The following is a 12,356-nucleotide window of genomic DNA, read 5'->3' on the forward strand; positions in this document are numbered from 1 at the left end:
TTTTCCTGTCTGGGCAGTTTGAATCTCATTCCCTGTTTGGACAGCGTGGCGAGCTCAGCAGCAGTGGCAACGATGCAGAGCTCTCCAGCAGAGATGGCCGTGCAATCTAATAGAAGGAGGGCCCCAGCATGGACTGATCGGGAAGTCTTGGATCTCATCGCGGTGTGGGGTGATGAGTCCGTGCTTTCAGAGCTGCGCTCCAAAAGACGGAATGCAAAGATCTACGAGAAGATCTCTAAAGCCATGGCAGAGAGAGGATACAGCCGGGATGCAACGCAGTGCCGCGTGAAAATCAAGGAGCTGAGACAAGGCTACCAAAAAACCAAAGAGGCAAACGGACGCTCCGGATCCCAGCCCCACACATCCCGTTTCTACGAGGCACTGCATTCCATCCTAGGTGCGGCCGCCACCACTACCCCACCACTGACCGTGGACTCTGAGGATGGGATATTGTCCGCGGCAGGTTCCTCGTCGGACATGTTAGCGGACGGGGAAGATGAAGAAGGAGATGAGGAGGACGAGGCAGTCGACAGCGCTGGCACCGCTGATTTCCCCGACAGCCAGGAGCTCTTCATCACCCTTACCGAGATCCCCTACCAACCGTCCCCATCCCTTACCCCGGACACCGAATCAGGGGAAGGATCAAGCAGTAAGTGCTTCAAATATCTAAACATTTATTTTTACAAGAACTGAAATATTTATAATATTAACAATGGCTTTTTCCTAAAGTGCTTAAACATGTAAACAATTATCTGCAAAAAAAGTGGAATATTTACAATAGTAACAAAGGGTTTTTCATGATTTGTCTGCCTTAGGCTCTTCACAATTTAGTCCCAAGTATTTAAAAATTTTTTTACAATGTCCGGTAAGTCATGATTATGCTGCCCAAGACGCTCCACTCTTTAGTCCCAGTGCACCTACGCGAAAATCCGGTCAATATGGCCGGGGATAGAGGCGAAATCCTCATAGGAGAACTCCTCGTAGGTCTCATGAAGGTACATTTCCAGCCTGTTCATCAGGTTCCTGGGTAGGGCGATCTTATTGGGCCCTCCGTGGTAGGACACGTTACCGTGCCACGACACCATCAGGTACTCTGGTATCATTGCCCTGCAGAGCATGGCGGCAAACGGCCCTGGTTTCTGAAGGCTTTCTCGAAGCATCCTTTCCCTCTGGGACTCCGAGATCCTCAGCAGGGTGATGTCGCTCATGACGCCCTGCTTTGAATTAGGGAGGGGAATGTTAGTATTGGGACTGCTTTACAGCCACGTGGTGGAGGGAGAGGGGCAGCATACAGGGATCTTTCCCTGGGACAGCCGCGAGGGGGTGGGACAGGGGCATAGTTCATGCTGTCCTGATTGCTGGCAGCAGAGACTGGCATTGCTTTCAATGTGAAAGGAGGCCAGTGCTACTAGTACAGTGTTAAGCAGCCAGAAGTCTACGGCTTACCATGATTGCACGCTACAGAAGTTCAGGTGTCCGGCCACGCTTCTCAGATAACTGCAAGACCACTGCAAGACCCCAGGCACTGAAGGCGAGGGCCGAAAATTCGACCTTATCCTGAGTGCGCATGTGAGAGGTGCAGTGCATGGTCTTGTTCACAGAGAAAGACTAGGTTCTTTGTACACAACTTCATTTATCTGTCTCAGGAATTCACTCCCTTTTTCCCATTCCCACAGACACATCTGCGACTGTCTCCCAACCCAGCCTGGCATCACACTCCCAGAGGCTAGCGCAGATTAGGAGGAGGAAGAAGAAGACGCGTGAGGACATGTTCTATGAACTAATGGACTGCTCACGAGCCCAGGCAGCCCAGCAGACACAGTGGAGGGAGAACTTGTCAGAAATGCACCGAGCAGTCATGGAACGGGAGGAGAGGTGGCGTCAGGAAGACCAGCAGGCTATTCAAACCCTGCTTGGACTAATGAGGGAGCAAACGGACACGCTCCGGCGCCTTGTGGATGTTCTGCAAGACCGGAGGCAGGAGGACAGAGCCTCGCTGCAGTCTATCTTTAACCGCCCTCCCCCGCCACAAAGTCCCACACCCCCCTCACCCAAAGTCCAAAGAAGGAGGGGCAGCAAGGGCCGTTAAAACTTTCAGTCAACCCCTGCAGACTGCTGTAGCACTAGAAGGCTCTCGTTCCCCAAAGTTTGAAAAGTCCTTTCCTGCCCATCTCACACAAGCCCCCGTCCAAGTTTCCCCCCCCCCCCTTTTCATGTGCGGTTCATAATAAAATATTTGTTTCTGTTAAGTACTGTTTCCAAGATTTTCTTTTAGAGGAGATTCTGTCTGAAGGGGGGGAAGGGGTTTGGTAATTGGACAGGACAGTCACCTTTAGCAGGCTACAGAGGCGGGGGCAGGTCCAGCATCAGGACACATACACAGTGCAGTCACCAGTTACCCTGGTCAGTCTGGGAGGTGGTTTTCATGTTCGGAGTTTAGAAGCATCATTTGCATCAGAACATTAAACCCACCCCCCGCCAGTCTGCGTCCCCGGTTTAAAACATTCCCGCGAAAACAGTAATAAAGACAACGTTGTTCATTAACAAAACGGAACAGATTTTATTTGTTGGGAAGGTGGTGAAGGGGGTATGTAACTTGGAAGGATAGTCAACAGTAACTGGGTAAAGAAACGGGGGCAGGTTCAGCATCTGTGTCCACAAACTAAACAGTCACTGGATACCCTGCTCAGTCAGGAACCTAGCTTTCAAAGCCTCCCTGATGCACAGCGCGTCCCGCTGGGATCTTCTAATCGCCCGGCTGTCTGGCTGGGCATAATCAGCAGCCAGGCTATTTGCCTCAACCTCCCACCCCACCATAAAGGTCTCCCCCTTGCTCTCACACAGATTGTGGAGCACACAGCAAGCAGCTATCACAATGGGGATATTGGTTTCGCTGAGATCACAGCGAGTGAGTAAGCTTCTCCATCTCCCCTTGAGACGGCCAAAGGCACACTCCACCACCATTCTGCACCTGCTCAAAGGGTAGTTGAAAAGTTCTTTTTCTGAGTCCAGGGCGCCAGTATAGGGCTTCATGAGCCAGGGCATTAGCAGGTATGCAGGGTCCCCGAGGATCACTGTAGGCATCTCCACATCCCCAAGACTTATTTTGTGCTCCGGGAAGTAAAGACCTTCCTGCAGCCGTCTAAACAGACCAGAGTTCCTGAACACGCGAGCGTCATGAACCTTGCCCGGCCATCCGACGTTGATGTTTGTAAAACGTCCCCTGTGGTCCACCAGTGCTTGCAGCACCATTGAAAAGTAGCCCTTTCTGTTAATGTACTGGCTGGCCTGGTGGTCCGGTCCCAGGATAGGGATGTGAGTCCCATCTATAGCCCCACCGCAGTTTGGGAATCCCATCGCGGCAAAGCCATCTATGATGAGCTCCACGTTTCCCAGGGTCACTACCTTTGATAGCAGTACCTTGACGATTGCCTTGGCTACTTGCATGACAACAACCCCCACGGTAGACTTGCCCACACCAAAGTGGTTCGCGACTGACCGGTAGCTGTCTGGCGTTGCAAGCTTCCAGAGGGCTATGGCCACTCGCTTCTGGACAGTCAGGGCTGCTCGCATCCGGGTGTCCTGGCGCTTCAGGGCAGGGGACAGCAACTCGCAAAGTTCGAGGAAAGTCCCCTTCCGCATGCGAAAGTTTCGCAGCCACTGGGATTCATCCCAGACCTGCAGCACTATGCGGTCCCACCAGTCCGTGCTTGTTTGCAGGGCCCAGAATCGCCGTTCCACAATATCCACAAGACCCATTGCCACCGTGATGTCCTGGGCGCAGGGTCTCGTGGTTTCTGAGAGCTCTGAGCTACTCTCCGACTTCAGGCCCTCACGGTGGTGCCGTAGCCTCCTCTCCTGATTTCTCTGCATCTGCCTCTGGTAAAGGTGGATGAGAAGCTGCGAGGCGTTGAGAACGGCCACAACTGCAGCGATGGTCGCAGCGGGATCCATGCTCGCACTGCTGTGGCGTCCGCGCTGTCACTGATCAGAAAAGTGCGCGAACTGATTTCCCGCCGGCGCTTTCAGGGAGGGAGGGAGGGCGGGAGTGACGGACGGATGACGACAGGTACCCAAAAGCACCCTCGACACTTTTTTTTACCCAGAAGGCATTTGGGGCTCGACCCAGAATTCCAATGGGCAGCGGGGACTGCGGGAACTGTGGGATAGCTGCCCACAGTGCACCGCTTCCAATGTCGACGCTTGCCCCGTTAGTGTGGACGCACAAAGTCGAATTACTGTCCTTAGTGTGGACACACACGTTCGACTTTGTAATATCGATTCCACATATTCGATTTAAGTGAAATCGAACTACTCTTGTAGTGTAGACATACCCTTAAAGGTGCCACAGGACCCTCTGTTGCTCCTAACTGTCAGGGTGGTTAAACACTGGAATAAATTTCATAGGGAGGTTGTGGAATCTCCATCATTGGAGATTTTTAAGAGCAGGTTAGACAAACACCTGTTAGGGATGGTCTAGAATGATAATACTTAGTCCTATCATAAGTCCAGGGGACTGGACTTCTCAAGGTCCCTTCCAGTCCTACGATACTATGCTTGCTCAGGGCTAGCCTTAGGGGAAATGGTGCCCTGGGCGAACTTGTATTTTGGCACTCTTGGTCCCCACTGCCTCCCCCAGTCTCCCGCCCATCCTCCCCATTGCCCTGGCCCCTGCTGCCTCCCTGGGCCCTCCCCATCGCACCCGGGCCCTGCTGCCTCCTCCCCCACATTGCCTCAATTTTCCTTCCACAGCCTTGCACCCCAGACCCGCCCCACTCCTGTGCTTGTTCTTGTAGGAAAGAGAACAGGAATTGATTGTTAAAATCCCAACATTTTCTAGGTCTGCATGTCTCCTGTTGCTAAGTGTTTTTCTCCCTAACATGCCCCCCCCATTCCCGCCCCAGAGATTCTTGCCCCAGTGATTCGTTGGGCGCTCTTCCCACTCCTGGAGATAAGAACAGTATCTTTCTATTGGTCTACATGTTGCCAGGCACACTAGTGATGTCACAGAGGAAAGTAATAAAAAAGTGATCGCTTCTCCTCATAAAAACTGTCAACTTTAAAAACCTGTGATGTGAATGACTTCCCTTGGAAGGTGGAATTATACTGATGTCCTTGTGCTTCCTAGGAATTGGCTTATAGTGAGGGAGTACATGTCCCTAATGGTGCATTGCAATGTGTAAAGGGCAGTTCCACCTACAGCTAGGAAACTAAAATAACTGTGCACTTATACAGAGCATTATATTAGCAGAGTGCTGTTCAGACACTTGTGACACTGGCAGACCAGATGCCAGCTCATGCCAAGGCCCCTAGGCCTCATTGAACACTGACAAATGCATAGCTTAGGCAGGGGTGGCCAACCTGAGGCTGAGAAGGAGCCAGAATTTACCAATGTACATTGCCAAAGAGGCACAGTAATATGTCAGCAGCCCCCCATCAGCTCCCCCACCCCGCTCCCAGCACCTCCTGCCCACGGGCAGCTTCGCCGATCAGCGCCTCCCCCTCCCTCCCTGCACCTCCTGATCAGCTGTTTCGTGGCGTGCAGGAGGCTCTGGGAGGGAGGGGGAGGAGCAAGGGCATGGCAGGCTTAAGGGAGGGGGTGGGAAGGGGTGGAGTGGAGGCAGGGCCTGTGGCAGAGCCAGGGGTTGAGCAGTGAGCACCCCCGGCACATTGGAAAGTTGGCGCCTGTAGCTCCAGCCCCGGAGTCGCTGCCTATACAAGGAGCCGCATATTAACTTCTGAAGAGCCGCATGTGGCTCCAGAGCCACAGGTTGGCCACCACTGGCTTAGGGTGACCAGGTGTCCGTTTTTTGACTGGAACACCCGGTCAAAAAGGGATCCTGGAGGCTCCGGTCAGCGCCGCGCAGCTCCTGGGAAGCAACTAGCATGTCCCCTCTCCGGCTCCTATGTATAGGGGCAACCAGGGGCTCCACACACTGCCCTCACCCCAAGCACTGCCCCCACAACTCCCATTGTCTGGAAACTGTGACCAATGGGAACTGTGGGGGCAACGCCTGCAGACAGGGCAGCGCGCAGTGCTGCCTGACTGCGCCTCCAAGTAGGAGCCGGAGGGGGGACATGTTGGCTGCTTCCGGGAGCTGCTTGAGGTAAGCGCCACCCAGAGCCTGCACCCCAACCCCCTCCCAGGACCCAACCCTCTGCCCCAGCCCCACCCCTGATCCCCCTCCTGCCCTGCGAACCCCTTGATCCCAGCCTGGAGCACCCTCCTGCACCCCAAACCCTTCATTCCCAGCCCCATCCCAGAGCCCTCACCCCCAGTCAAAGCCTTCACTCCCCCCACCCCGACCCAGCACCCCTGCCCCAGCCTAGAGCCCCCTCCCGTACTCCGAACCCCTCAGCCCCAGCCTGGAGCCCCCTCCTGCACCCCAAATCCCTCATCCCTGGCCCCGCCCCAGAGCCCACACCCCTAGCCAGACCCTCACTCCCTCTTGCATCCCAACCCCCTGAGCTAGACTGGTGAAAATGAGTGAGTGAGTGAGGGTGAGGAGATCAAGCGACAGAGGGGGAGGGGATGGAATGAGCGGGGGATGAGGTCTGATTTGTAACAGTCTGCCCTGAGGTTGGTACCCACTCATGAGCCACTCCAGAGCACCTGACAATATTAACTAATGAAGCCTCTTGTACCTATTGGGTTCCGGGAAGTGGGCAAAGCCCGCCCACTGCTAAAGGATCCTCCCCCCAGCCTAAGGGGAGGACCCACAGGACCTAAAACCCAAATGATTACGGGGGACAACTAACGTAAAAACAGGGACAGGAGTGCGATTAAAGGGTCAAAAGAAGGGAACCTGACGGGGACACCGAGCAGAGAACCCCGGACAGCGCCCACTGCTCCTCAAAGGTGTCAAGGGAGCCAGTGGACACCGCCCAGAGGAACTCTGCCCGGATATGTGAACGGACAGAGGATCGGAAACAGGCCCCACAGTCGGTATTGGTTAACCGGGAGGTGGGCGGGCTCACCCGCCCACTTCTAAAGGCCCCTTCCCCAGCCTAGCGGGAGAGACCACTGGACCCAGGAACCAAATAATTGCATGGGACAACTAATAAAAAAACAGGGAGTGAGGTGACGGTTAAAGGTTCAAAATCAGGGTACCAAATGGGGACACCGAGCAGAGAACCCCGGACAGCGCCCACTGCTCCTCAAAGGTGTCAAGGGAGCCAGTGGACACCGCCCAGAGGAACTCTGCCCGGATATGTGAACGGACAGAGGATCGGAAACAGGCCCCACAGTCACAGGAACCGCCATCGGCCAACCTCCTCTCCCTGGTTATGAAGCCTCTTGTAGCGGGGTGGTTACCCCACTCCTGCCTGAGGGGTTTAAAACAGCCCTGGCAGAGGGCTGGGGCAAAGGGAAAAGCTACTGGGCTGATTGGGGAAGTAGCCACAGCTGGGCCACGCCCCAATCAGGCCCCAGCTGGCCCTATATAAGAGGCAGGGAGCCAGGCACTCAAGAGTCTCTCTCTGTGTTCAGAGAGAGAAGGGCCTGGGTGCTTGAGACAGGGTACCTGAGTGGAGCAGGGCTGGGGAAAGGCTGGGGAGCTCCAGCCTGGATAGCCCCAGGCTGTGGCCTGGTAATAGGCCAAGGGGCACTGGGGGTTGCAGAGGGCAGCCCAGGACTAGGCCAAGGCAGCAGGTCCAAACCCCCCTTGCCAGTGATGAGTGGCCTATACTGCAGTCTGCCCCAGGGCGTGGGGGCTAGATGGTGACTGGCAGTGGCCTGGTGCTGAGGCAAGGTGGGGATAGTGGGTGGGGGTTCCCCAGGGAGGGGAGACCTAGATCTGTGTGGGTATTGCTAGGGGGCAGCACCCAGAGCAAGGGGCACCGGGGTCCTGGGAGGGACACGGGGGCCAGTGCAGAGGACAAGGCGGATCACTGGCCTGCAGAGGGCGCTCCAGAGGCTGGGGAGCTAATTCCCTGGATGACCAGCAGGAGGTGCTGCAGGGGTGAGTCTGCTCCTCTTACACCTCTCAACACCCCTGTGAGGTAGATCAGTGTTTTCAGCACTTCTCAGAGGAGACAATGGTCATATAACATATCCAAGGCATCACAGCACATCTGTGGCAGAGCAGAGATTAGCATTCAGGAGCTTCCTGGATTCTAGCCTTACATACAAGCCGCAGCAGATCACTGCCTCAAAAGCTAGGAGGGTTTGTGTATGCTGGTATGTAAGGAATGTGGGGGAGTATATGTTATGCAATATAGGTACAACTTAGGTGATCCAGGCTGTAATACAGTGTGTTGGGTGCAGGCAGGGCCGGCTTTAGGCCGATTCGGCTGACTTGGGCCCCGTGCCAAGAGGGCCCCACGCTGCAGCTCTCCACCCTGCCCCCAGCTCACTTCCCCCTCCTCCCCTCCCCTGAACGCTCCGCCCCCTCCCCTGCTTCCCGCGAATCAGAGATTCGCGGGAAGTCTGAAAAGGAGCAGGGGCGGGCCGGCAGCAGCACAAGGTAAGCTGGGGTGGTGGGGGCGCGAGAAGGGCTCCGGGGAGGCGCCGCCTGTTCCCGCCGAGCACGCAGGCCCGGCGCGGCCCGGGTCCGGCTCGGGCTCTGCCCCGGCCCGGTCCCCGCGGCCCGGGTCCGGCTCGGGCTCGGCCCCGGCCCGGTCCCCGCGGCGCGGTCCGGCTCCGGGTCGGACCCAAGCCCGGCAACCCCGGCCGGAGCGTGGCTCGATTCCTGGGGGCGGGGCTTGCAGCAAGCCCCGCCCCCAGGAATCGGGCCCCGCTCTTGCTAAAGCCGGCCCTGGGTGCAGGGATGGTTATGAATACTGCTACACACTAGGGAAATTTGAATATGGATCCAAACATTGTAACTTGAGCTCAAGTGCAGTGGATCTGAAGTTTGGTTGTTGGGAGCAGAGGGGAGGCTTAACTATATATTTCTTTCACTGCTTAGAGTTGCTTAATTGTCACTACCAGACACCTACAATGAACCTGTCAATTGGAGTCCAAACCACCCGTGCCAGCTGAGCTCACTCTCATTTCAGTATTGCCAACCCCAAAAGACCAAAAATGAGACAATCTTTTTGTACTTTGTATTCGCCTTTTGCTTTTTCGAGCCGTGAGGGCACATTTGGGTCACATTTTCCAGCTTCTCTGCAACCCTGAGAGCAAGAAACTTGCTTTTAAACAAACAGAAAAATGAGATTTCTCACGTAATCACTTTGATTCCAGGAGCTGGAGCTTTAAGTCAAGCATCAACTATTGGGAGACTCACAAGAGTTGGCAACACACGATCCTTGGTGGATTCCCAGTCCAATGTTCTCTTTTTTTTTTTTATTACATTTATAATTAAATTCAATAGATCAAAATTAATAAAAACTTAGCCGTGAGGGTCCCAGAGCTGAGAGGAGTCATGAGAGTACCTTGCCAATGGGCTCTAAGGGTTTGTGTACATGGGGAAAAATTATTCCAGTCAATTTCCCAGTGTAGACAAACTATGCTCTCATTTCCCCTACCTCCAGGCTTCTGGTTTGCTTTTTGATTCAGGCTTCACAAGACAGATTCTCCGGAGCCCAAACTCCCAGTGACTGTTTCGGTCCTCTCTACCAGGAGCCCACAGGGCACATGTCTGAGCAGTGAGATAAACACTGTGAAAGGGAAAGGTTAACTCCTCCCAAGTATAAAGCCCCTTGCTCTGTTAGGGTGTGTTAATCTTCCTACCCAGCAGCCTGTGAAGAGACAGCTTGCCTGCTCCATAGGGGAAGGGAAAACAGGTAAGAAATGGAAAGACAAAATAGGAGGAGGAGAAATGGGGGGGAGGGGATTAGCTATAAACTACAATTACCTTCTGAGCTGCTGCCTCTAGTTCTCTAACCCAAGGCAGAGAGGGACTCTAGTTACAGCAGGGTGATGCATCTGAAGAAGTGAGGTTTTTACCCACGAAAGCTTATGCCCAAATACATCTGTTAGTCTTTAAGGTGCCACCAGACTCCTTGTTGTTTTTGTAGTTACAGCAGGTAGACCTATGAAAGTTGTGTTTTGGGGCACATAATGGTGGTTGCATTTGGGGATAAAGGGGCAAGTCAATGGGATGGGAGCAGTCAGGTGGGATCATGAATAGGGGATTGGGGGGGAATACACACCTAGTATAGCTCAAACAGTGTTTGTATGTTTTTTGCAATCTTTCTCCAAATCCATTTATTTTTACCGCCCCATGTCTTTCCTGGTTTCACAGCAAAGGGTGTAGTTTGGGGGAGGAAGGGCAGGAGGGGTGCTGCCCCCCAAACTACAAGCCTTGGGCAGGTGTGGAATTTTCCCCCCACACCTGGCCCCGTTGGCCTGGCTGGAGCTGGCCCCCAAAATATAGAAATCAAATGACACCCCTGGTTTCACTCCTCCGTCTCTTCATTTTTTCATTCCCTTCATGCCCCTTTCTTTCCTTGTATGCTGGATCTTACACTCGTTTCACTATCTTTTCCCTGGATCACAGTTTACTGTAGAATCCTGCGTTTTTTCCCTTGCATTGATCTCTTTCCTGCTCTCCTTTCTTTTCAAACAGCTATTCTGATTGGTCCTCACGCTTCACTTTCTCATTTTCCCTCCCACATCGTGTCTTCTCTCCTCTTTCACCCTCCGTTTGTTCCCTGTTTCCCTCCCTTTCCTGAAGTCTCCTTGACCTCCTGCGCACCTTCCCTACCGCTCCTTCAGTCTTCCTCCCAATTCCTCCTTAAATCCAGCCTTAACCTCGCCTCTCGCTCATCCCTGCATCCTGCTCTCAATTCCCTTCCTTCTCCCTACCCTTCTCCCCAAACTCCCTGTGATGGGTTGGATTACAGTAACCCCCTTGACAGCTGCCACCTGACGTAACAAGACTACCCCTGCTTCTGTTTTCCCTGCCAGCTCACGACTCCAGCACCCTGTCTTGCTGAGCCAGACACTCCCATCTGCTTCAACACAGACCCAGCATCTGAATCACTTATCCCAAAGCTGCAAGTTTACCTGAAAACAGCTCACAAAAGTGTGCTTGTCTTTAGCACTCAGATGCCCAACTCCCAATGGGGTCTAAACCCAAATAAATCCGTTTTACCCTGCATAAAGCTTATGCAGGGCAAACTCATAAATTGTTCACCCTCTATAACACTGATAGATATGCACCACTGTTTGCTCCCCCAGGTATTAATACATACTCTGAGTTAATTAAGGAAAAAAGTGATTTTATTAAATACAGAAAATAGGATTTAAGTGGTTCCAAGTAGTAACAGACAGAACAAAGTAAGTCACCAAACAAAATAAAATAAAATGCACAAATCTATGTCTAATCAAACTGAATACAGATAATCTCACCCTCAGAGATGCTTCAGTAAGCTTTTTCTCAGACTGGACACCTTCCAGGCCTGGGCACAATTCTTTCCCCGGTACAGCTCTTGTTCCAGCTCAGGTGACAGCTAGCGGATTCTTCATGATGGCTCCTCCCCCTCTTTGTTCTGTTCCACCCCTTTATATATCTTTTGCATAAGGCATGAACCCTTTGTCCCTCTGGGTTTCCACCCCCCCTCACTGGAAAAGCACCAGGTTAAAGATGGATTCCAGTTCAGGTGACATGATCACATGTCACTGCAAGACTTCATTGCCCACTTGCCAGTACACACACATACAGGAAGACTAACAGGTAAACACAGCCATCTGCAGACAATGGTCCTGGTTAATGGGAGTCATCAAGATTCCAAACCACTATTAATGGCCCACACTTTGCATAATTACAATAGGCCCTCAGAGTTCTATTTCATATTTCTAGTTTCAAATACAAGAGTGGTACATTTATACAAATAGGATGATCACACTCAGTAGATTGGTAAGGTAGCATTACAAAGCTTATAGAGACCTTTTGCATGAAGCATATTCCAGTTACATTATATTCACTTCTTATGTTTTTATAAAACCATATAGACTGCACAACGTCACATTCCCTCACTCGTGAACAGGGCTAGGAAGCTGGAGACCTGGGCCCCACTCTCAGTGCTGCCACAGAGCTCTGAGCTTGGGCCACTCATTTGGCCCGCCTATGCCTCAGTTTCTCCATTTCTAGCCTTACACTATTCTTGTGGGGGTTCAGTTACTCATGTTTGTGATGCACCCTGAGGGTGGAGAGCGCTCTGGGAGTGCACAGTATAGTTATTATAGATCCCCTGTGCCTATCCTGCAGCTCCCATACGTTATCTCCTGTCCCCCAAATGTCTCCAAGTTCCCAAATCATCCATTCTCTTCATCCTGTCCCTCTAACCATGCCCTAACCTCATACCCCTTCACGGCCACCTCCCCAGCATAGTCAGAGCCTCCTTCTCTTATGCCCCTCTCCTTCCACTGAGCTTGTGCTCTGGAGTCCCCGACATTTAACGTACTC

Source organism: Emys orbicularis, chromosome 8, assembly GCF_028017835.1.
Source record: "Emys orbicularis isolate rEmyOrb1 chromosome 8, rEmyOrb1.hap1, whole genome shotgun sequence".
In the NCBI taxonomy this organism is placed as follows: Eukaryota; Metazoa; Chordata; order Testudines; family Emydidae; genus Emys; species Emys orbicularis.